This window comes from Podarcis filfolensis (assembly GCF_964270895.1).
Source record: "Podarcis filfolensis genome assembly, chromosome: 5".
NCBI lineage: Eukaryota > Metazoa > Chordata > Lepidosauria > Squamata > Lacertidae > Podarcis > Podarcis filfolensis.
The window spans coordinates 86450247-86474340 of record NC_139608.1 but is presented as its reverse complement, the minus strand read 5'-3'; the positions used below and the strand labels follow the sequence as shown (position 1 = coordinate 86474340).

Genomic DNA, 24094 nt, shown 5'->3' with positions numbered 1-24094 from the left:
CAGTTTCCGGGCGCGCGCGCGAGCTTCTGGACCGCTTCTGTATCTGCCTTAGGGCGTGTCCGTGGGGCTCCGACGGCTTGTCTTGGTTCGCCGGGGCAGATTTTCGAAAGGAGATGGTTATGGGGCTAACGAAATGTAGGGTGGTGACGCGGGTAGGGGGAGCAGGGAGCCGGGTCCACGGCGCATCTCCCCAACAGTTGTTTCGGCGCTCAATTGGCGTCGGGTTTGTTGGGGAAAAGAGGAGATGGACGCGCTCATAGTATCTTTGCCTCCCTGGGAAAGTCGAGCATTTTCTCTCCGGTTAAACCTCTAAAAACACGAAAAGCTCCTATATGTGGAGACGATTGCCGTGCAGTTAAAATACCAAATGGTGATTTGTCTTAAACAAACAGTCTTAACTTCTACTACTACTGCTACTTCTTTTCCTCCCCCTCAAATAAGAGGCCTTTCTTTCCCCCTCCCCCGGGCAATGACGCTTCCTTTTGGAAGAAGAAAGAGCCCTCGCACCTTTTCGAGCCCCTCGGGAGTTGGAGAAACTTCTGAAAGGAAGATTCGCTTAGGTCAAGGGTTACAAACAGTTGTGTGCCTGCCTGCGCGCAGGCGCCTCTGCCTGCGCTCTGTGTGCGTCTCACGCGTATTTTTCGCTATCTCGATTTTAGTCTGGCAGCTTTCTAAACATCTTATTTCGTGTTCCCTGCTGATGTGTGCCTTTCTTTCCTTCCCAAGTTTCTGGATATATCATAGGGGTGGCGCCCCATTTGTGTGAGTGTGTGCCGTACAAAAGTGGTCAGAGAGTAATGCCAGCCTTGTACGTTTCACTGTGCCTTCTTCCAAAGCAGGTTGTCTGCCTGTCTTTCTACCTATAGATAACTAAATAAATAGAAGACAGATACCCCTGTGATAAGATCCAGTGCTGGTGTTGAGACAACAATGTAGCAGAATCAACTAGAGAGCAATATATCCCCTGTGCTTTCAAACACAATACAGTAGGACAATTTGCACACCTGCAAAAGGCAGAATACACACTGAAAACCGTAAATACCCTCCTTCAAAGAGAGACACTCCACTATTCCATGTGCTGACGTTGGGAAGACAAAAATCATGGGCGAGGTGATCTGGAGACTGTGATTTAGATAGGCACACACACTACTGGTTGTGCTTTAAAGGGGAAAGTGGGATTGAAGGACTTCAACGTTCTGTTGTCATCAGTTACAAAGGAATTAATGCCGGCTACATATCTGAGCAGATTTTTAGACTTACCTGTATCTGTGGCTCCCTTATACCCAGCATGTTAAGAATGCATGTAAGGAAAAGAAAAGAAAACTCTAAATGGATGTGTTTCAAAACATACAGATTGAGATGCAAGAGTATTTTCTGCCACAAACTGCAGAATGGGGCAGCTGCTGCAAATATCAGAGATATGAATCTCCATGTAGGAAAAAGTCATACAGAAAGTCGCCCCACAGAGACACTTGTATCCAGATGGACACAACGGTCTAGCATCCATCTCTACAGCTGCTTGGCTAAATAGTTAATCATGAAATACATAGAAAATGTAGCCAATTACATTTTTTTAAAAAGAAGTCATTCTCACCAATAGGAATGGGGGGGAAAATGCTTTTTTAATTTATGTGGTTTCCATAGAAGATTTGTCAAAGTTCTAATGGCCAGGAGGCATTTTTCCCCCAAGTTGGCATCTTCGATCAATGGCTTCTAATATTTTTGAAAATGATATGGAATTATCCCAAATCATCTCGAAACAGCAGGTAAAATTAACTTGGAGAATGTACCTTGGCTAAAAAAAGATCCCCCCCCCAAACACACTGTCTCTGTAATATACTGCAAGGCTATCCCAGGAAATTGTCCCTGTGTGTGCCATCTGTATTAAAATGGTTATTAAGTTATGAACAGAGTAACATAATACTGATTGGCTAATTATACACCCTCCTTTTGAAAAATCCCAGATCCTACCGTCTCCGTTCGGGACTGAAATAATAACACTTTGACATTCAGGTACCTTTTTGGAAGCAGCTGTAGAAGGGCAGTCAGGAGAGAGAATAACTCAGCACCTCAAAATTGCAGGGAGAGTTTCATTTTATTCGGGGTTTGTTCCCTCCTGAGAGCAGCACACTTTTCTTGGTTAGCGCAGAAAACCTACTCTTGGCGGCTCTGACACATGTAACAGGCAACCATCCTAGTTGGGTGGCGGTAGGAACTGTCTTTAGGGAATCAAGCAGTTTTTGCATGAGGATGTGATGTGCAAAAAGCGATGGGCGGTGGTGTTTAAAGACCACACCCCGTAGAACACACAGAATCTGGTTTCTTAGCCGTAGCAACCCCCCATCCCAAGCCCCACATTTGTGCACTGTTTATCTCTGTGTAGAATATGCACACGGTCTTCTGCTTTGGCTACTTTTCTGGATCAGGACTATTAGATTTCACCCCCTGGTTGCTGAACGGAGAGGTCAGTTCCGAGTTTAGGTAGCTCTGAGTTTACCTTTAAATATTGACTAGATGGCAACTTACCAGAGGAGCAAGGAGCTTTCAGGGGCAACTGCAGCAGCTGATGTTAGGCATGTGGGAATAGAATGAGTAAATTCCACAAATGGTTGTGTACGCACCAGCCCAGGGCATCGTCTTGAGACTCAGGCACTTCTTAGATCCACTTGGTATCCATTTAACTGGGAGACCTTAGTTTGCTCGGTCTGCCCCAGAAATGAAGTTAAATGTGTTAACACAAGCAGCATTTGTTATCGTAAGGTCTGATCATACTCTTGGCAAATATTCCCCAGAAACATGGTAAATATGATTGCACCCATTGGGTCCTGAGAGATCTCTCAACCTTCTGAAATTCAGTTTTGAAGAAGGTTCCCTTTTTGTTCCCCTAATAATTAAAAGTTATCTTGGTGCAGATTTTTTAAAAGCATCAGCCTTTCATGCCCTCCCCACTCCTCCTTCCTTTCACTCATTAGTCAAGGGGGGATTTGTTCTTGGAATTTGAGGCACGCAAAAAATGACTCAATTTAAGGCCATGAGCAATGGCAGAAAGAAGTGAGGAACCCTGGAATTGAGAAATACGGGAGGGAGTAATTAGACCCCCCCAAAAAAAGCCTGATATTTTTTCCACTGAGCAGTATTTCCTCCCACAAACTTCTGTGGGGAAATCTCTGATCTTTACAAGAGTGCAGAAAGGAAGGTTTAGTAAAAAAATCCAAACGCAAACGCTTGTCCGATATTCACAAATATTGGGCGGGCAGATAAGCAGGCGATTTCTAGTTCACATGCATGTTAAAAAACGATGACGCAAAACCATGTCATTATTTTGCTAATGGTTTGCCAACGCCTTGCCGATGTGGCCTGCAAATTCATATTTGCACAATCGTTTGGGACGGAACTGCCCTCCGTTGCTCCCACTAGATTTCTTAACTCTCATGAGGGAAATGAGTGTTTACGTTTTCAAACGCAAATATTCGGAAGTGATCCCTCAGTAACAGGTTTCAGATCTGGCGTCTTGAAACTATAAGAACCGTGTCATTTTGCCCGGAGTTTGTTTATTTTACTTTATATTTATACCTTGTCTCGTTTGATCACTTCTGTGTTCCAAGAGCAAGTGCTACATAATGACAGGCATAAAGTCAGAAAATTTTAGTTTCTTTTTCATGTGCAAAACGGAAGATTCTTTGTAAGAAGCGTTTAGAGCTGATTCAGCTGGAGTCTATTTTTTCTCTTTTCAGAAATGGCACAGTCAAATTTCGGATACATAGATCCTTGAATAATCATAATATAATTTTAATATCCCTTTTTATATGTTGGAATATAAGGAATATATGGGGTATACCATGGTACGGCGAAATAGAAGAGCAGTCCCAACTTTAAAATTTGCAACCAAAGTATCCTATCCGTCTTTCTGCTCACCTATACAGTATACCAAAGAATAAAAATGTCTTCTTATTCCTCCTCCTCCTCTTCTTTCCCCACAATATGACTGTATACCTGCATTATAAATTTACTGCCGATCAGTGCTGAAAAACACCCGGGAATTTATTTCTGTTTTGTTATGTGCGTGCCTGTGTCTTCTTTAGCTTTTGTTACTTTTGAGATGAGGCGGGCCATAAATCAAGAGATAGATAGATGAGAACCTATGGAAGGTTTGTTACTTCAGGTCTCGATGCGCTGCTTTGATGAGGAGCAAGTGACCCCGGTATCATTGACCCTGGTATAAGAAAAGGGGAACTTGGGAAACACAGATATCTCAGCTTTGAAAGTCGTAACTGGTGTGAAACCTTTCTCAAGCCAGTTAAGAAAGAAAGAAAGAAAGAAAGAAAGAAAGAAAGAAAGAAAGAAAGAAAGAAAGAAAGAAAGAAAATAAAATAAAATAAAATAAAATAAATAAGAGAGACTTGGACATGGGTTGATGACTTAAACCTATGACAGAGGCTGTAGCGATCAGATGGTCTTTTAAGATACATGGAGGGGGGGATCAGTTCCTGAAATGAGCAGCAAAGACACGTCCATATATTAATTAATTGGTAAAAATAAAGTTAAGTTCAATGGGGCACAATCCTGTGCAAGGGAGAGAAATGTAACTGGACTTCAGTTGTGTAGATTGAAAGTGAATGAAACATGTAGTTCTGTTCTACATTTTAAAAGGGAGAAACTTTCCTAATTCAACCATTTGTTCTGCGCAGGAAATATGCATAGCTGGCTGTTTTTCTCCCGAATTTCATTTGACTGGGGCTCATTTCACATGGTTTTACTGCCTTCCTTAAAACAAATCCCACGACACCCACACAACTGTCTCCTCTTGTCCCTCTTGTGCTCTGATTTGAAACTGTCGGGCAATTTCCAGAGACCGAAGTAGTCCCGTAAGGAGAGTTGCCAACTTTTGAACCCCACCCCGGTGACTTGACCAGCAGTTTTACCTGCGGCAAGTAGCAGGGGGTAGCGTTGAGCGCCGTGCCGCGGAAAAACTTCACCGGCTGCTTTCTGCTGATGTGATCCCCTCTCTAAGCACAAGAGCAGGCCGAGCCAGAGTCAATTAGCAATGTCTTGTTTCTTGTAGAATCTGCACCATCTTGCTAGTGACAAAGAGATTGTGTGCCCCACTCGACTTGCTGTTTCGCCATAGCCATAGAGAGTGCGGGCTTCTGGTTTGTAAGCCAGACTGCTGTCCCTCTTTATAGGACCATGTTTCTGAGGTGCGCTGCAGCTTGTGCTGCAGTTGCATGTCACCTAAGGGGAGGTTATGCTTCCTCTTGCTTGGCCTGGTGCCAGACAGAAAGAGCAACTTTTTCCCTCTCTCTGCAGAGAGGGAAAGGGCTTGCTGATTGCTCTTTAGATTGTGGCACAAAACTCTGAGCACACAGGCTGTGCTGTTTACTTGCTGTGATAGATTACAGATGCGTCGTTTTCAACTCTCAGATAAGTGAATCACACGGTATGGGAAATTATGTTATTGGCTTTCAGTGCTGTTTCTCTATTGCATTTCTGGATAGAGTCTTACAGTGGAACGCTCTTCATGTCTACTCAAAAGTAAGCCAACGGAGCTTTCTCTTGGGTAAAGGATAGAACAGGATTGCAGCCTCATAGCACAATCCTCTGTGTGCCTACTCAGAAGTAGAGTCTCCTTGGATTCAATTGAGCAGTAGATTCATTGGGACTTATTCATGAGGTCCAGCGCCGAGGGCCTTCTGGCGGTTCTCTCATTGCGAGAAGCAAAGCTACAGGGAACCAGGCAGAAGGCCTTCTTGGTAGTGGTGCCCGCCCTGTGGAACACCCTCCCGTCATATGTCAAGGTAATAAACAACTACCTGACATTCAGAAGACATCTTAAGGCAGCCCTGTTCAGGGAAGTTTTTAATGTGTGACATCTTAGTGTATTTTTGGTCTTTGTGGAAGCCGCTCAGAGTGGCTGGGGAAACCGGGTAAATATGTTTCGGACGGCAGTCTTAGTCGGTCACAATGTTTGCAGAAGTTCCCATGGTAATGTAGCTTTTATGAAACACAAATCTAAATTGCACCAGTGACATTTTTTAGGAGCAACTGAAAATCACAGAGCAGGGAGCTAGCTTTCAGGATCCGCAGAGCACTTCCTCAAGCGTTTGATGAAAAGCGAGAGGTGGGATGGGTCAACATGGCTGCCTGCTTTTATTTTTGTTATCAATATACTATGAAATATCTTATTGCCATGATATTGGGGGGGGGGGAGAGGCTGTTGCTTGGGAGAAAGCAGAGGGGTGCATTCAGGGACCCTGTTTGGGTGGGAGCCAATGGCGTTGAACCCAGTGAGCGACTCTAGGCAGCCAAGGAAATTTGGTTGCCATAGGCCTGGCATGCACGTATATATCAGATGGGAGTTGTTGAGGCAGAGGAGAGAATAGTCCATTAGCGCAGGCTTCCTCAAAATCGGCCCTCCAGATGTTTTTGGCCTACAACTCCCATGATCCCTAGCTAGCAGGACCAGTGCTCAGGGATGATGGGAATTGTAGTCTCAAAACACCTGGAGGGCCGAGCTTGAGGAAACCAGGATTAGTGGCTCAGATCCCATTTGGGTGCGTGAGTGAAACAGCTAGAAATCCCATGACCCTAAGGTTCCTGGAAGGTTGCTAGGGAGTTCTGGGTGCTGTGACTGCAGGTAGACTAGCAAGAAGCAGAGCAATTGGCTGAGAGATCATATAAGATGTCCCTATTTTCATTGGAGGGCATGGAGTTATGCAATCCCACCTCCCCAAGCCAAGGAGAAAAGTAACTATGCAACCTTTAGAAGACATCTGAAGGTAGCCCTGTATGGGGAAGTATTTTTTAATGTTTTAATATGCAGTCGTACCTTACCTTGGATCCCGAACGCCTTGGTACTCGGACGTTTTGGCTCCCAAACTCCGCAAACCCAGAAGTGAGTGTTCCGGTTTGCGAATGTTCTTTGGGACCAGAATGTCTGACGGGGCTTCCGTGGCTTCCGATTGGCTGCAGGAGCTTCCTGCAGCCAATCAGAAGCCGTGCTTTGGAAGTCGGAACAGACTTCCGGAACAGATTCTGTTCGACTTCCAAGGTACGACTGTATGTTGGAAGCTGCCCAGTCAGATGGGCAGAGTATAAATAGTAAAATAATAATAATAATAATAATGATAATGATAATATTTAGTACATCCCTATTTTCATGGGAGAAATGTTGGAGGATATGGGAAGAAGCATTCTTTTCTGATTTAAAGTGTGAATTATTCAAGCTCCGTGGTGTATTTTTTGGGATAGGCAAAGGGTCTGCTGCTCTCACATCTCCTGCCCTGTGTAAACAGATGATCTGGGGAACCCTTTCATGAGTGCTGCTGCTGTGGAACGAATGGTGGGTGATGACTGGGATTGGGCCTTCTCTGGTGTGGCTCCAGGACTTGGTTAAACAAGCTCAAAGTGCCAGGCAAAGCCATTTTTATTTTCCCTTTGCGCCTGAACAGATACTGCTGTTTCTTAGCCTTCTGTTGGCTGTGGGTTTTAGTCTTGTTCTCGCCACCCGCTGCTTTTATGTTTTATTGTAGATTAATTGCTGGGGTTTTTGCCTTTTAAAATTTCGTTTCATGTGTGGATGATGTGAGCTGCCTTTGAAGACCCCAGTTTGAAGGCGGGGTATAAATATTCCCAATCGATAAATCAATACCGGCCTTTCTTTTTTCCTCCACGTACGGTCACTGGCAGATTGTCATATGATACACAGGCCAGTGAATTTGAGTCGGCTTCAGTTGTCTGTTTACTACGGGATGCAGTAATTTGTAAACAGAGATCCTCGTTCGTGAGGCACATTTTTCTTTCTGTTCCTGCAAAGTAGATGTTGATTGTGAAGTGATGCTCCCAGAAATCAGTGCAGCATATGATGTGAGAGGTGCAGGATGCGCATAACGAGCAAAGATAAAAGCACAGGAAGTTTGGGAACCTGGAGCAGCTTTTCTGCGTCGTTCGGTTATATATAATGCGTAATCCTGAGTTTTCGGCTTGCGCTCTTCTCCATAAAGAGAAGAGTGGCGTTAACATGCTCAGGGAAAAACAAGAAGAATGGGAGATAGTTCTGTGGAGCATCTGTCATGCATAGGATTGCAGGATTCCCACTGATCCCAGTGATCAGTATGACTTGCTCCCCATTGTGTATTATGCACATTTACTATCAGTGGCGGACTTGGAGCTCTCAAATTTCAGTGGCGCCCTGTGCACTGCCGAAATCTGACACACAACACACACACACACTGCCTCTCGTGCCATGTTCGACAGCATTGTTTTGGTGCCCCCTGCAGTGTGGCACCCAATGAGCCTCACCCCCGTTGTGCCACCCTAAAACCGCCTCTGTTTACTATTGACATTTGTTTGTGACTTAGTTCCCTTGAGCGCATACCAGATTTACGGTTCTGTAAAGGCGCATAGGATCAGGCTTTAACAAATCTGGGATTCTTCCATTTTCAAGACTATAGGGAGCAAATGGTTATATGGAGGGGCTCTAGAATTTGGGGCACAACGTGACTGCCAAGGAAAGGAGTGCGGGGTGGGGGGAGTCCAGGGTCAAGAAATAAAGCCAAGCGATATCAACCCCAAATGTGTGTTTCCCCCCAGCCAGAAAAACTTCTAAACCCCTGTGTCATTTCCCCAGCAAACCCTAATGCGCATTTGCAAGCTGCAGGCTGCGCTATATGTGGGCAGAGCTTCCTAGCTGCATTAAGCAGCACCTGAATTAAGCTTTACATCAATTAATTTGAAATACCAGAATTTCAGGGTCAAGTGCTTTACTCTGCTTTACCCAGCAGGGGGCTTGTTCTCAGGGCTCTGTAGGTTTCATTTCCTAGATTTAAGATTTCAGGATCAGGAAAGGGAGAAGCGCTGTGTTCACAGACAGGATGAAAGACAGGAAATTCTGAGCTAGTGCATCTCGGTGGTTTCCTTCAGCTTCTTCTCATGATCAGCTGAAACAATATCCTTTAATACGGCACAAAGATACAGAACGCTACTAACCTTAGAAACTCCGTGATGGCGTTTGGTGCACAGGGGTGAATCAAAATGAAAGGATAATAAGAGTGGATTAAAAAACCCTCCTTTCTAAATATCCCGGTATTTTAAAGGGAAAGTGTTCCCACTTCAAGAATGACAATGCTACAAACAGAGAACCTGAAATCGCTGGGCACTGTAGAAGAAATAAAATGAGAAATAATCGAACCCTGTCCGAAAGTTTGCAGCCAGAAGTTAGGACTAGAGGACGGAAAGGAAAATGGAAACCAGGAAAAGTCCAGATGAATGGATGAGTCTCAAGAAGTGCTTGGATGAAATAAAAGAGTGAGTCGGTTCTTATATTTAAAGGTGTACCGGTGGTAAGATACTGCCTGAAAAAGCCCGGGGAACAGAGAGAACTAGTCCTGCAACAAAATGTTGCAGTATGGGGTGCTCCTTTTCAGGATATTCCATTCCATATTCCCTCCCACCTGATTTTCCATCCCCTCCCCATAGCTGCTCAGGGCTCCTCCATGCTGTTGTTTAAGGAGGATATTAAGCTTCTTGCGTCGCTATTAATTCTCCATGGCGCATGTGACATTCTCCTCCAAATCACCGTCATCCCACACTTCCCTCAGCCCAGATTTCCTCATGCTGTCTTCTTTTTGGAGTACCCCTGGTATGAGAAAGTCAGAACTGAGAGAAGGGGAATTGTGGGAAGACAGAGATTTGAAGGAGGACGTCATACGGACAATGGAGCATTAATGGTGGTACAGGAAACTTGCATTAAAGGACAATACGGGTGAGTCCTTAGTCCCCCATTGGGATTGTTCTATAATAATAATAATTTATTATTTGTACCCCGCCCATCTAGCTGGGTTTCCCCAGACACTCTGGGAGGCTCCCAACAGAATATTAAAAACACAATAAAACATCCAACATTAAAAACTTCCCTAAAAAGGGCTGCCTTCAGATGTCTTCTAAAGGTCAGATAGTTGTTTAATTTCCTTGACATCTGAAGGGAGGGCGTTCCACAGGGCGGGCGCCACTACCGAGAAGGCCCTCTGCCTGGTTCCCTGTAACCTCACTTCTCGCAGTGAGGGAATTGCCAGAAGGCCCTCGGAGCTGGACCTCAGTGCCTGGGCTGAACGATGGGGGTGGAGACGCTCCTTCAGATATACTGGGCCGATGCCGTTCTTGGGGTTCCCTGCCATTTCCCTGCTAAATATTTTTTATTTTCTCCTCCTACTTCTGCAGACTTTGGGGCTCCCCTGAGCCTGCTGATATCTCCCTCCTTCCCCTTCATGGATGGTGGCTTTTCACTGCGTAAGCGACAGCACTCATTGCCCTGAGCACTGGAAATAGAGGGGAAGATATAACTTTTGGTTCAATTAGACGTTTGGCACCTCTTCTGCGAGTCCCTTAAGAAGGATAGGGAAAGAGTGGAGCAGGACCATGGGGGGGCACTTGAAAGTGAGTAGAAGGAGCTTAAAGTGAAAACGAAGTTGGGGAAATCAGTGATGAGAATGAGCAGCAGCAGCAGCATTTAGAACAGACTAAAAAGGTAAAGGGACCCCTGACCATTAGGTCCAGTCGTGACCGACTCTGGGGTTGCGGCGCTCATCTCGCTTTATTGGCCGAGGGAGCCGGCGTACAGCTTCCGGGTCATGTGGCCAGCATGACTAAGCCGCTTCTGGGGAACCAGAGCAGTGCACGGAAACACCGTTTACCTTCCTGCCAGAGCGGTACCTATTTATCTACTTGCACTTTGATGTGCTTTCAAACTGCGAGGTTGGCAGGAGCAGGGACCGAGCAACGGGAGCTCACTCCGTCACGGGGATTCGAACTGCCCACCTTCTGATCGGCAAGTCCTAGGCTCTGTGGTTTAACCCACAGCGCCACCCGCGTCCCTTAGAACAGACTAGTGGGGCTGAAAAACAGGAGCAGGAAGAGCAACAAGAATGATGTTCCAACAGAGCCATGAAGGTGGGTCATGCTAAGGACACAACTGCTCTTTTCCTCTGAGCTTTTAACTACATGTGCATTTTTAAAGAGATTGAGTGGGATGCTGTTACAAAGAGTGAGATGGATCACGTCCTGGGATAACTCCTTGGGGTGACTCCTAGCTGTGTCAAAGGACCTTATTTCAAGATTCCTGATGGCAGGAGACTGACTGCTGGTCACCTGGTTTATTTTCCTCATTTTTCAATTTCCTGTCTTTCAGTGCTAGTGCACAGAAAGCTGAGAATACCATGTGAGAAAGCTCAGCTGAGAATACCATCTAGGTGTGCCTTTAATTTCTTTTGTTAAACATCCAAAGCTGAATTGGCACACTTTTGTATACTTTGATTTAATCCCCATCCCATTTAGTCCATGTGGAAAATCCCCAGTTACACATTTTCCTGGAATCTTTGCATTTGAGAGTTACGGTAAGAAGTCTAGAGAATACAATATGTCAGCAAGTTATAGTTTGGCATCTGCTTGCATCCTATCATCCCATTACAATTTGTATACATTAAGGTAAAGGGACCCCTGACCATTAGGTCCAGTCGTGGCCGACTCTGGGGTTGCGGTGCTCATCTCGCTTTATTGGCTGAGGGAGCCAGTGTACAGCTTCCGGGTCATGTGGCCAGCATGACTAAGCCGCTTATGGCAAACCAGAGCAGCGCATGGAAATGCCGTTTACCTTCCCACCAGAGCGGAACCTATTTATCTACTTGCACTTTGACGTGCTTTCGAGCAGGGACCGAGCAACGGGAGCTCATACTGTCACGGGGATTCGAACCGCTGACCTTCTGATCAGCAAGTCCTAGGCTCTGTGGTTTAACCCACACTTTATATTATTATTATTATTATTATTATTATTACTACTACTACTACTACTACTACTACTGGACCTGCAACAAAATGTTGCAGTGTGGAATGTTCAGTGTTCCAGCCAATTAGCCATGCCACCTTCCAGAATACTCCATTCCAGTCCCTTCTCGCTTGTTCTTCTGAGTCTCCCCCAGCCAGACAGCATTTGGCGGCTGCTGAACATGCTCAGTACTCATTGGGCTGTTTTTGCTCAGAGATTTTTCTATTTAGAAAAATGCACTTCAGCAAATTTTGGGTTTCTCCCCAAGCCAGCTGTTCCCCCTCTCTTGCACAGAGGTGCTGCCATGATGGCTACAAAACCAATGGTCCTCACAGTTTGAACATCAGAAACAGAGGAGGTGGGTATATATCCCACCTTTCTACAAAGTATTTACCACAAGCCAGATTTTATATTTAATTCCTCCATTGCATGTTCATCTCCCTGTAGCACAACCAACCTGCACTGGCAAAGGGATGCATAGTTTCAGAGCCTCCAAGTGTCCCTATTTTCCAGGGACAATTTTCTGGATTTACAGAAGCCGACCTGGTTTGTGAATTGATCCTTGAATGCACCGCTTTTCCTTAGGATGTCCCTATTTTCATCAGAGCAATGTTGGAGGGTATGGAGTTATGTGACCCCTGAGCCAAGGAGATAAGGAACTACACAAACTTTAGATGACATCTGCAGGCAGCCCTGTTTAGGGGAAATATTAATTTTTAATGTTTTATTATGTTGTTATATATGTAGGAAGCCGCTCAGAGTGGCTGGGGTAGCCCATTCAGATGGGTGGGGTAATAATAATTAATAATATTAATATTATTATTATTAATAATAATAATAATAATAATAATAATAAATGGGATATCCTTATTTCATCATTTTCTAATCTCCACTGGATTCTGTATATTCTTTCCTTCCACTTCCAAATTTGTAATAGTGTTAAGTTTTTGTCTTTTTTTTCATTTGCCACTTCTGCTTATTCTCTGCTTTTTCTGCTTTGTATTGCTTCCTGATTTTAAATCCAACCATTTCAAGTTAAGGAAGGATTGAAAGAGGCAGGCAGCATAATATGATTTACGAAAACAATTGGAGTGACCACACACTCAGAACATTGTGTGTTGTTTTGGATGTCCCATCTCAAAAAGGAAATATGGAAATGGAAAATGTATAGAAAAGAGCAGTTGAAACGATCTGGGTGGTTGGAGGAAAACATGGAGAACATGGGGGGGGGGGAGATTTTTAGATTTACCTTTGAAGGTGACCCGGAAACTACAATTAATCCAGAATGTGACAGCTAGACTGGTGACTGGGAGTGGCCGATGAGACCATATAACACTGGTCCTGGAAGACCTACATTGGCTCCCAGTATATTTCAATCAATCAAAGTGTTGGTTCTGACCTTTAAAGCCCTAAACGGCCTTGGTCCAGTATACCTAAAGGAGCGTCTCCATCCCCATCATTCTGCCCAAACACTGAGGTCCAGCTCCGAGGACCTTCTGGCAGTTCCCTCCCTGCGAGAAGTGAGGTTGCAGGGAACCAGGCAGAGGGCCTTCTCGGTAGTGGCGCCCACCCTGTGGAATGCTCTCCCATCAGATGTTAAGGAAATAAACAGCTATCTGATATTTAGAAGACATCTGAAGGCAGCCCTGTTTAGGGAAGTTTTTCATGTTTGATGTTTTATTGTGTTTTTAATATTCTGTTGGGAGCTGCCCAGAGTGGCTGGTATTAATAATAATAATAATAATAATAATAATAATAATAATAATATTTTTATTATTATTACAATGAAAATCAGAAGGGCTAGGGAGATGATAGATAGATGATAGATCTATAATCTATCTATCATCTATCTATCATCTATCTATCCCCCCCCCCCAATAACACTACATCTCAAGGTCACCTAACTGGTAGTAGTTCAGGACTGTCAAGAGGAGAGACTTCTCCATGCAATGCATAATTAACTTATGCAATTCATTGCCACAAGATCTGTTGATAGATTAGAGAGGGCTTTAATAAAAAGGGATTAGAAAAATTCATGCAGAAAAGCCAACAGTTATTTGCTCCGTATAACCCCTATGCACAGAGACAGTTTATCTCCAGCTACCAAGTATGGAATAGCCATCTCCTGTGTGAACTTGTGAACTTCCAGAGGCATCTTGATGGGCACAGTTAGAAGCAAGAGTGCTGTCTAGACAGAACCTGGTCAGATATAGCATGGTAATTCTAAAGTTCCTACCTAGTGGACAGTGTCTGTGATATCATGGATCAGAATCCCTTGCTGTCTATTCACCACTGCATGTCAGTTTGAAACACATGCGCACAAGCACATTAATAGTGATCTAAATAATCCAAGTACTGAAACTTAGGTACCCAAAATGTCATGCATGCACAAGAATGAGGTATCAGTATGCTTGGGGAACCTCAAAATTTATGAAACACAGCGGAAGGAGGGAATTGGGGGCACCCTCTCTCCAAAAAGAAAACAGCTTAGTGAGGCCTGTGGGAATGGAATGCTATATGATCACATTCATCCAGTGCTTTACCGGCTGCACTGGCTCCCAGTGAAGTACAGGGTCAGGTGTAAGGTGCTGGTTCTGACCTTTAAATCCCTATGTGGCCTAGGACCCTCGTACCTACGGGACCGCCTCTCCTGGTATGCCCCATGGAGGACCTTAAGGTCCACAAATAACAACACTTTGGAGGTCCCAAGCCGTTAGGTGGTTAGACCGGCCTCAACTAGGGCCAGGGCCTTTTCAGTACTGGCCCCGACTTGGTGGAACGCTCTGTCACAAGAGACTAGGGCCCTGTGGGACTTGACATCTTTCTGCAGGGCCTGCAAGACAGAGCTGTTCCGCCTGGACTTTGGTTTGGACTCAGTCTGCCCCTTTTGTTTCCCTCCCCTTATGGTTTTGATTAATCGGCTACTATTAAACTGAGGCTGCATTTTAAATTGTATTTTAACCCGTATTTTAATAAACTGGTATTTGTTTGTTTGTCCCCCCCCCAATTATGTTTTATTGTAATTTTATTGGGGTTAGCCGCCCTGAGCCCGGCTCTGGCTGGGGAGGGCGGGGTATAAATAAAAGAATATTATTATTATTATTGTTATTAGGAGATGGAGTAGCTGGAATCCTGAAGAAAAATATTCCACACTGCAATATTTCACTGCATTTGTTTGTGAGCATGCTAAATGGCTTAGTTAGCTTCTGATTTCACTGATGACAAAGATGTTACTTTTTTTAAGCAAGGAAATGGTTCCTAGAGTTCTTTCCTTCCCACAGTGCTCTGAGAAAGGCAACCTCTGCCATGTGATAGATATTATGTGGGCAACAAATGTTGTCAACGTACGATATGTTAGTTTGGTTTTGCTGCTGGCGTCTCAGGATTTAAAAGGCGGTGGCAGCGGCTGTTGTGATCACTGAGTCATACTTTCCGAAGCAAGTACAAAGATCAATTGTCGTGTCCCACCCACCCCCACCCCATATACTAGTTGTGGCAACTGGGATATTGACAGGGGTTATTCATCAGCTCTGTGCCCACCTCACAGAATAAGGTGAATTGGAATGATTTGGGGAAGGTTCTCCCATTTCCTTGTCTGATGATCGCACAGTTAACAAGGTACACTGTGAAGTAGATGAAAGGTAAAGGGACCCCTGACCGTTAGGTCCAGTCATGGCCGACTCTGGGGTTGCGGTGCTCATCTCGCTTTATTGGCCGAGGAAGCCGGCGTACAGCTTCCGGGTCATGTGGCCAGCACGACTAAGCCGCTTCTGGCGAACCAGAGCAGTGCACAGAAATGCCGTTTACCTTCCCGCTGGAGCAGTACCTATTTATCTACTTGCACTTTGACGTGCTTTCGAACTGCTAGGTTGGCAGGAGCAGGGACCGAACAACAGGAGCTCACCCCGTCGCGGGGATTCAAACCGCCGACCTTCTGATCGGCAAGTCCTAGGCTCTGTGGTTTAACCCACAGCGCCACAAGATTAGGGACTCCCTAAGCTTCCTCGTGGCTTCAGATGTCCCAAAACACACACACACACCCCATTCCCCTGTGGCCCCCACCTGAGAAATGAGACCAAGCTGACTGGGGAAACACCCAGAGCTCCAAAGGAGCGGAATCTTTCATTTTGACATAAGAGGTCTAGCTTTAAACCAGAGTGATTTATTTTTCCAGGACATTCTAATCACGCAGATTTGGGGGAGAGATTAAAAACTCTTTGTTTTCCATGTAGATATAAGTCTTTCCCCATGCATTTGTTATAACCCCAATAATCATTGATGGTGGTGGGGAGGGAGAACCAGGCAGAGGGCCTTCTCGGTGGTGGCGCCCACCCTGTGGAATGCCATCCCATCAGATGTCGAGGAAATAAACAACTCTCTGACTTTCAGAAGACATCTGAAGGCAGCCCTGGATAGGGAAGTTTTTCATGTTTGATGCTTTATTCTGTTTTGAATATTCTGTTAGGAGCCACCCAGAGTGGCCGGGGAAACCCAGACAGATGGGCAGGGTATTAATAATAATAATAATAATAATAATAATAATAATAATAATAATAATAATTTAATTAATTAATTAATTAATTAATTAAGACCACCTCTACCAACAGTGACATATGGTAATTTTTTTTTGTAGGGAAGATTAAGGCCAGAAGCACTGGCTTGCAAGGGCAGGGGAGGGGACACTGACATGTATGACGTCCCAATGTTGTGATGTCATGCGCGTGAGCATCGTGTCTCCCTCCCAAAACTGGGTAGAAGCTTCCCAGACTTTGGGAAGGGGACACCAGGGAAACATTTAGGAGACTAGCCAAGTCCCCCATGTCCACTGACCACAAGGCACTGCCCACCAATGAGCTTGGAGTAACAGGGTCCTTGGGGTGGGTGGGTGTGATTTATACTATTTTCACACTCCCCCACCCCCTCAAGTCAACAGAGAGAGATGTCTCTCTGAGGGAGAAGAGGTTATATTCTCTAAAGTCCTCTGTCAGTGATCCTTGGAGTAACAGGGTCCTTGCTGGGATGGCAAAATGTCCCCCGCCTCAGTATTTCTCGGGGATCCACCATATTTTTTTCCACCACTAACACTATGAGTCCTAACGTACCTATGTCAAAACAATAAAATCTGCCCTTGTGGGAGAACCACCAAGGCCGCCATTCTGAAATTTGGCAGGCTTCATCCCCTCAGAAAGGGTAACCGTGCCTGCAAACGGCATCCAATTTTCGCAGGAAATTTTTTTTGGGTGGGGGGGGAGAAGACTTTTCCTTTGTTTTAAAAAATAAACTCCAAAGGTGCCCTGCATCAAAACCCTCCTGGATCTATCTATCTATCTATCTACCTACATTTTGACAGGCTTAATCTACTCTAGAGGGAGTGCTGTGCCTGTAAATTTTATCCACTTCTGCGGGAAAGGGGGGAAAAGAGGTTATAGCCATTTTTAGACTCCCTATTACAGCAAATCTGGAGGAAACAGACCTTCATTTTTAAACACATGCAGTTTAGTCCCAAATAACAATTTGAATGGCGAAGAGAGTGGTTCTAAGATAGATCGGCCTGGTTTCCAAAGCGACAGATACAGATGCAAGTTGAATCTTGTGGCTGGTGCGCTCCCCTAATATTTACATCCCATCATTCCATAGGTGCACACCAGGTGTTGTTGTTGTTTTTTAAAAAAGGTGTGTGTGAAATTGCCTTTTCATATAGGTCCCCATGTGGTTTTTAAAAGGTGGGGGGACAGCTACCCATTCTGCTCCAGAAATCTCCTGCCATTTCAATGATATCCTCTTTTGCAAACATTGTGTTCTTTTCCAAGGAAATGCATATCCAATGCTAGAATGTATTAATAATAATAATAATAATAATAATAATAATAATAATAATAATAATAAATTTATATCCCACCCTCCCCAGCCAAAGCCGGGCTCAGGGCGGCTAACAACAATAAAATAGTACAACATTCTAAAATCATTTCATTATAAAATTAATTCAACTAAAATTGATGGCAACCATTAGGCTAAAGTTCTGTGAAGATTGCCAAAGGAGGGAGTCAGGCTGTGCCTTGGCCGAAGGCCTGGTGGAACAGCTCTGTCTTGCAGGCCCTGCGGAAAGATGTCAAGTCCCGCAGAGCCCTAGTCCCTTGTGACAGAGCGTTCCACCAGATTGGAGCCACAGCCGAAAAAGCCCTGGCTCTGGTTGAGGCCAACCTAACCTCTCTGTGGCCTGGGACCTCCAAGATGTTTTTGTTTGAAGACTGTAAGTTCCTCTGTGGGACATACCAGGAGAGGCGGTCCCGTAGGTACGAGGGTCCTAGGCCGTATAGGGCTTTAAAGGTTAAAACCAGCACCTTAAACCTGATCCTGTACTCCACCGGGAGCCAGTGCAGCTGGTATAGCACCGGGTGAATGTGATCATTATCATTACTATTAAGCTAGATTTCTCTATGCAGCAAGGCCCCTGCCTCTCCTGAGCACAGACTTTATGCTTCTTTAACCATCACGCTGTCCCTGCGAGAATCACAGCTAGCGCGACGGCAGCAGAGAGAAAGCAAGAGGACGATCGGTGCCTGAGAACCACTCTCCTTAAAGGGCTCATTTTTCCAAAAGGCCTGTCGCCCTTTCCTTCCACAGCTTTTCCCCGGGTGTGGGTCCACCCACCCACCCACCCACCCAAGAAAACGGGGAAGGGCGCTTGGCCGCGCTGTAAAAACCACCGTAAACATATAAATAAATAAATAGCATCCTAACCGTACCGGGAACTCAATAAAACAATCACTTCAAATATGAGGAGATATAAATCTTATGCCCACTCAATTGCTTTTATTATCGCTCAGCCCGGCTCTATTTATTACAGTCTGCGGTCTGTGTGTGAGGGACGTTGCTCAGAGGGTGGTCCCCCTATGCAATCCTATCCCCCCGAGAGGCAACAATAAGCCCATACAGAGGTGGATTCCGCGAGGAGGGTAGGGAAAGGGGAAGGGGGGGGAGGACCTTGACAAGCCCATCCGTCTGTAGGAAAACCAATCAATAACTTTGTAACAAGAGCTCTTCTTGCTGGGAAATGGACAACAGGGATAGTCTGATGCTGGTGGACCAACGGAGGAGGCTGGGGGGGGGGGCGGATTCACTGCAGGGAGGCATGACAGGGGAAGGAAGGCATGGGAACAGGAGAACAGTACCTGTGTTTGTCCTCTTAACGTGGAAGCAGGAGGAACAGTGGAAGGCGTGTGGAATGAAAAAGCAAATGCTACAATGGCAGTCCCAAAGAGCATCGCTTTGTGAACATCTGCACTTCACATCCGAGGCAATCCCAGTTTCAAGTTGGCTTGATTTTCTCGCGGAACTATACAGAGGGCCAGCATGTTTACCAAACATGTATTTTTCCATTTGGACAAAGGGCACTCAGCATCCCTGCACTGTTTGCTTTTTTAAGTGTCCACTAATGCTCTTTGCATTGTGAGTTATACCACAGATCCTAGGACTTGTCAATCAGAAGGTCAGCGGTTCGAATCCCCGCGACGGGGTGAGCTCCCATTGCTCGGTCCCTGCTCCTGCCAACCTAGCAGTTCAAAAGCACGTCAAAGTGCAAGTAGATAAATAGGTACCGCTCCGGCAGGAAGGTAAACGGCATTTCCATGCGCTGCTCTGGTTCGCCAGAAGCGGCTTAGTCATGCTGGCCACATGACCCGGAAGCTGTACGCTGGCTCCCTCGGCCAATAAAGCGAGATGAGTGCCACTACTCCAGAGTTGTCCACGACTGGACCTAATGGTCAGGGGTCCCTTTACCTTTACCTAATGCTCTTTGCTTTTTTCAAAATCAGTGCCGCACAAACTCCAAGTGCATGGTTACACCCAATGTGTGTGCTTGCTTTTTAAAGCTGAAAACTCAGTAAAAGAACTTAGAATCTCTGAAGGGACTCCCCAGGATTACAGTTCTGAGATGCAATCTCCTTATCAGCAGAGCACTCCTTTCTAGGAATGTGCACAGATGCACATCAAAGCATGCAGTGCATGAAACCTACTACAGCGCAGCACCTTCATTCCAGTGTGCACTTGGGGGCGCACACCTGACTTACATCTAGCTAACCTTATTGTCTTTCTTTCAAGTTTATAAAGCTTGAGAACCAAGGCAGACCTTAGAGTGGCTCCAAAGATGTCGCTAAGGCAGTTCTCCGGCAACAGAGAAGCCTGCATCAGAGCAGTAGTGTGAAGTTCCGCGGATCTTACTTACAGGGAAACTTTGCCCCTCCAGATGTTGCCAAACCACCACTCCCATCAGCCTCAGAAAACACGGCCCATGGCCAGGGATGATGGGAGCTGTAGTTCAGCACTCTAGAACATGGGTAGGTAAACTAAGGCCTGGGGGCTGGATCCGGCCCAATCGCCTTCTAAATCTGGTACACCGATGGTCTGGGAATGGGCATGTTTTTACATGAGTAGAATGTGTGCTTTTATTTAAAATGCATCTCTGGGTTATTTGTGGAGCATAGGAATTCGTTCATCCCTCCTCAAAAAAAAAAAAAAAACAGTCTGGGCCCCCACAAGGTCTGAGGGACTGTGGACCGGCCCACTGTCTGAAAAATTTTGCTGACCCCTGCTCTAGAGGGTCAAAGATTCCCAACACCTGGCATAGAGAGTGCTCAGAGAAGATTCTCCCTGGCTGATACCAGGGCACAGGAAGATAACTTGGGAGAAGATGCTTCTGAAGTGACAGAGGACTTTCCCCCAGTTTCATAGGTAATTACTAGAACTTTGAATTAGGCCTAGAAGCTGATTGGCAGTCTGTGCAATTGAGGCAGGGTTTAATGTGTTTTTCCATAACCTGCTCTTGCCAAGAGATGGGCAGCAGAATTTCTGTAGCGTCTTAGCTGCCGTTGAATTGGATGAACACGCAGGATTGCTGTTAATGTATTTAATAGCCACATTAGGCTCCAAGGCTGTGATATGGAGATATGCAGTGCTTTTGTCCTTAAAAAAATGTTTAGGGGTAATCTCATTTTGACTCAAGAAAATCACCATTTTATAGTTCAAATCAGGGAAAAATAAATACAGTAAATGGACAAAAGTGCAAAGATTCACAAAATGTTTAGCGGTATTGTATCCCTGCGTCCTCCCAGAAAAAATGCTCTGGTGATATATCTTTTATTGGACCAATTGATTATTAGCTATCATTATTAGCTATTATTTATGTAGTGCTAGTACCATCAGCGCAGGGGAAGAACTTCAACTCCCTTGTTCAAGGAAAAAACAGGTGTAAAAAGGAGAATTCCTGGATGCCCAAAGCGAAAGTTTGGGGAAAGTACTCTTTGGTGAGAGAACCCCAACAGAGATTTAGAATCACAAAACATGCAGCAAAGCAAAGCATGGAAATATAGGTTTTAAAGCCTTAAAAACTGCCCTTTAAAGTGAGTTCCAAAATGTTCCCTTGAAAAGTTTATTTCCAAAGCTTCCCTCCTCCTCCAGCATAGGAAAAGACCACATATTTGGTAAGTTTAAAAATTGCTTATTTACAGGCTCCAAAGGTCGGATTCATGTGCTTCCCCCTAAATCAACACACAGGAATTAAAACTTGGCTTATTTCTAAAGCGGTGAAAGTTCCTAAATTATTGCTATAGGAGCACAGGTGAGAGCCATGCAGACTAAGCTGGGGCAATCAGCTCAAACCTCTTCACACATGGAGCTTCTCAAGTAGAGTGGAGGAGAACAAAGTCTTGCTTACCTAGTTCCTCCCAGGTGATGGGAAGTGATTTAGCTAAGCCTGGTAGGACAGCTTAATCTACGGTATTAACTCCTTCGTGCATTAATTAGACTTAAGTGTGTTGGTTATATGAAGCTGGTTATCCCACAACTTGGACTGAGCTGCAGGAAGGCTGCACAGACAAGGTGTGTTCTTCTGAGGAAGGTTTCGAAGGCATGTATTCTGATCTCCAAGCTTATATAATGAGGGTGAAAGAGTTGTGGGAGCAACCCAAGTTCTGTTGGGTTCTGTTGAAGTTTTATGATACTTCTATGTTATTTATTATCCTTTTCCTGCTGGTTGGCCCCAAACATGGGTCTTTTCTTAAAAGGTCCAGATCTTCTTCCCCCATTTATGGGAGACCTTGAGAATTTTTCTTGCTATGAAGTTGCTGTTAACTGCTTATTTGTAGCCTATATGTAACTATTCACAAGTGTGTGTTGCAGTATGCAAGAGAATACATTTTTCTCTCTGCAAAGGTTCATTTGTGGTCCCCTCCACCTGCCCTTCTGCCCCAAATAAAAGGTTGAAAGAGGGAGTGGGAGGAGACCATAAAAAAAAAAAAAGTCGTATGGGATGCAACTGAGACCTTGATCTGGCGCCAGATCAGAACAGATTCAGAACCAGGAGTAACAGTGAACTATTTATCTGGGAGAAGGGGATGTGCTTGCTTCAGCCTTGATCGCTTTAAGAATGGTTGACACTTGGCTTCAGAGGCAGGAAGAAAAGAAAGGAAGTTAAATTGCGAAAGAAAGGAAAACAAAAACCCCTACCACGTTGTCATCTGTGAAATATTGGAAGGTACGATGTTGGCACTTGGATGTAGAAGTCAACAAGCTGTAGATGAGAACAGAACGTTTAGAGCACACAGTATACCTTGGTTTTTGCTTTCTTCGTTTGCACGTTTTAGTAAAGTAGTGAACGTTCTGTAAGTGGCCTGGTCTTAGCTTCTCCCCGCCTTCCTAGCAAGATACGGCAGCAACAATCACAAACAGCATCTGGCAAGCACAGAGCAGGGCTTGTGTCTAGACGGGGACATCACCTCCTAGTGTAACTGGAATGTTGCAGAGGAGCAAAAGGTTTCTCTGTGTGTCCTTGCTTTTTGGCATAAGATATGACTCTTTGCTGATACTTACATGTAGGCAAAGAAGCGAGGGTTTGCAAAGTCACCCTGGGCGCATTTCTCCGCATTATATTTCATCTGTTCTCTTTTTGCTGCCTGCTGCCCTGGTTTATTAATGAGACCTTTCTTCAAATCCTCCCATTTTGCCCGCCTCTTGGGCCGTTTCCCTTTGGAAATCCTAACCCACCCTCTTTGCCCTTAGCGATTGTAGCTCTGGCTTGGGTGGCAACAGAAGAAACGGTGGCTGATCGGGGCCTCAGCACTGTTACCTAATATTCCCTGGCTCCAGAGCTCCCTTCTGACCCCACTGTTGATTCGGTGATTGAGAATAGCTGTTCAGATCTGAGACTGTTCATGTTATACTTCATGTTTAACATGCTCTGTGTGGGGAGGGAGGGAGCTGGGAGCAAAGCAGCTGAGAATTAGATCTCTTTCCATTGTACCTGATGGTAGAATTCAAATACACCTGCAAGAAAAATACAGTAGCCCAGCAATTCATATCAGGTTACAAACATATCTATTCCTTTATACGGCGCCAGCAAAGAAGTCATCTGTTGAGCTACCGTCTCTATCGTTCCACAGTCCAGACGGGCATCTGAGTTAACCCAAAATATATGCAGGGAACCAGTTTGTTGAAGGCTGCATTAGTAGGGCATGTCATTTTAGGGGGTGGAACTTAATTTTTGCAAATTTCTTCAGTGAAGTCTTAAAATATAAAATAGCTCAGTTGGTTAGAGCATAATGCTGATAATGCCAAGGTTGCAAGTTATATCCCTGTTTGGGACAACTGCATATCCCTGCATTGCAAGGGGTTGGACTAGATGATCCTCAGGGACCCTTCCAAGTCTATGAATTCTAAATCCGATATTATTTTTGTGACTAGACAACATTTCGCTTGGTAAGTACATTTTATGAAGGAGCACATAAACTGCTTTTGGAAAACTAAAGGATTTTAATTTTACCTTCTGAAAATGTCAGGTGTCAGAGTTGCCCAAGGTCCCAGCTCACAAAGGACCAACGCTGCTTTGTTGTTAAATACAAAAGTCTTTATTGAAGTTCAGTTTCACTTCCAGAGCCGCAGCGCGCAGCTCTACGTCTCAACTGTCAGACCGCTGATGACCCTTCTGAATCTCCTCCCCCTGTACACCAATTTAAGACCCTCGCCTTGCTCCACCTTTTCCGCTGCTCCTTCCTCCTCTGGGTCCCCCTGCCCGCCGGGGTCTCGCCCTTTCTAGCCTCTTCTGACGCTGATTCCCCTGAGCCTTCTCCCTCCCTCCGGCGGGCTTTAGGAGCTGGTTCCCCATCCGGGTCTCCTGCTGTCCCGCGCGCCTGTACATTTGAACTTGGCGCGCGCGCCCAGCCAGCAGTTTTCCTCCTGACCGTTTCACTGCTGCTGTCACTGCTTCCCCCTTCGGGTGGGTTAGCT

At 45.2% G+C, this 24094-nt stretch overlaps 1 protein-coding gene across 18 annotated transcripts in view; it reads left to right on the top strand.

Moving 5' to 3' along the window:
- Positions 1-24094, top strand: part of PAX2 (paired box 2) — a 153959-nt gene that overhangs the window by 19093 nt on the left and 110772 nt on the right. The gene's annotated exons all lie outside the window — the stretch shown is intronic.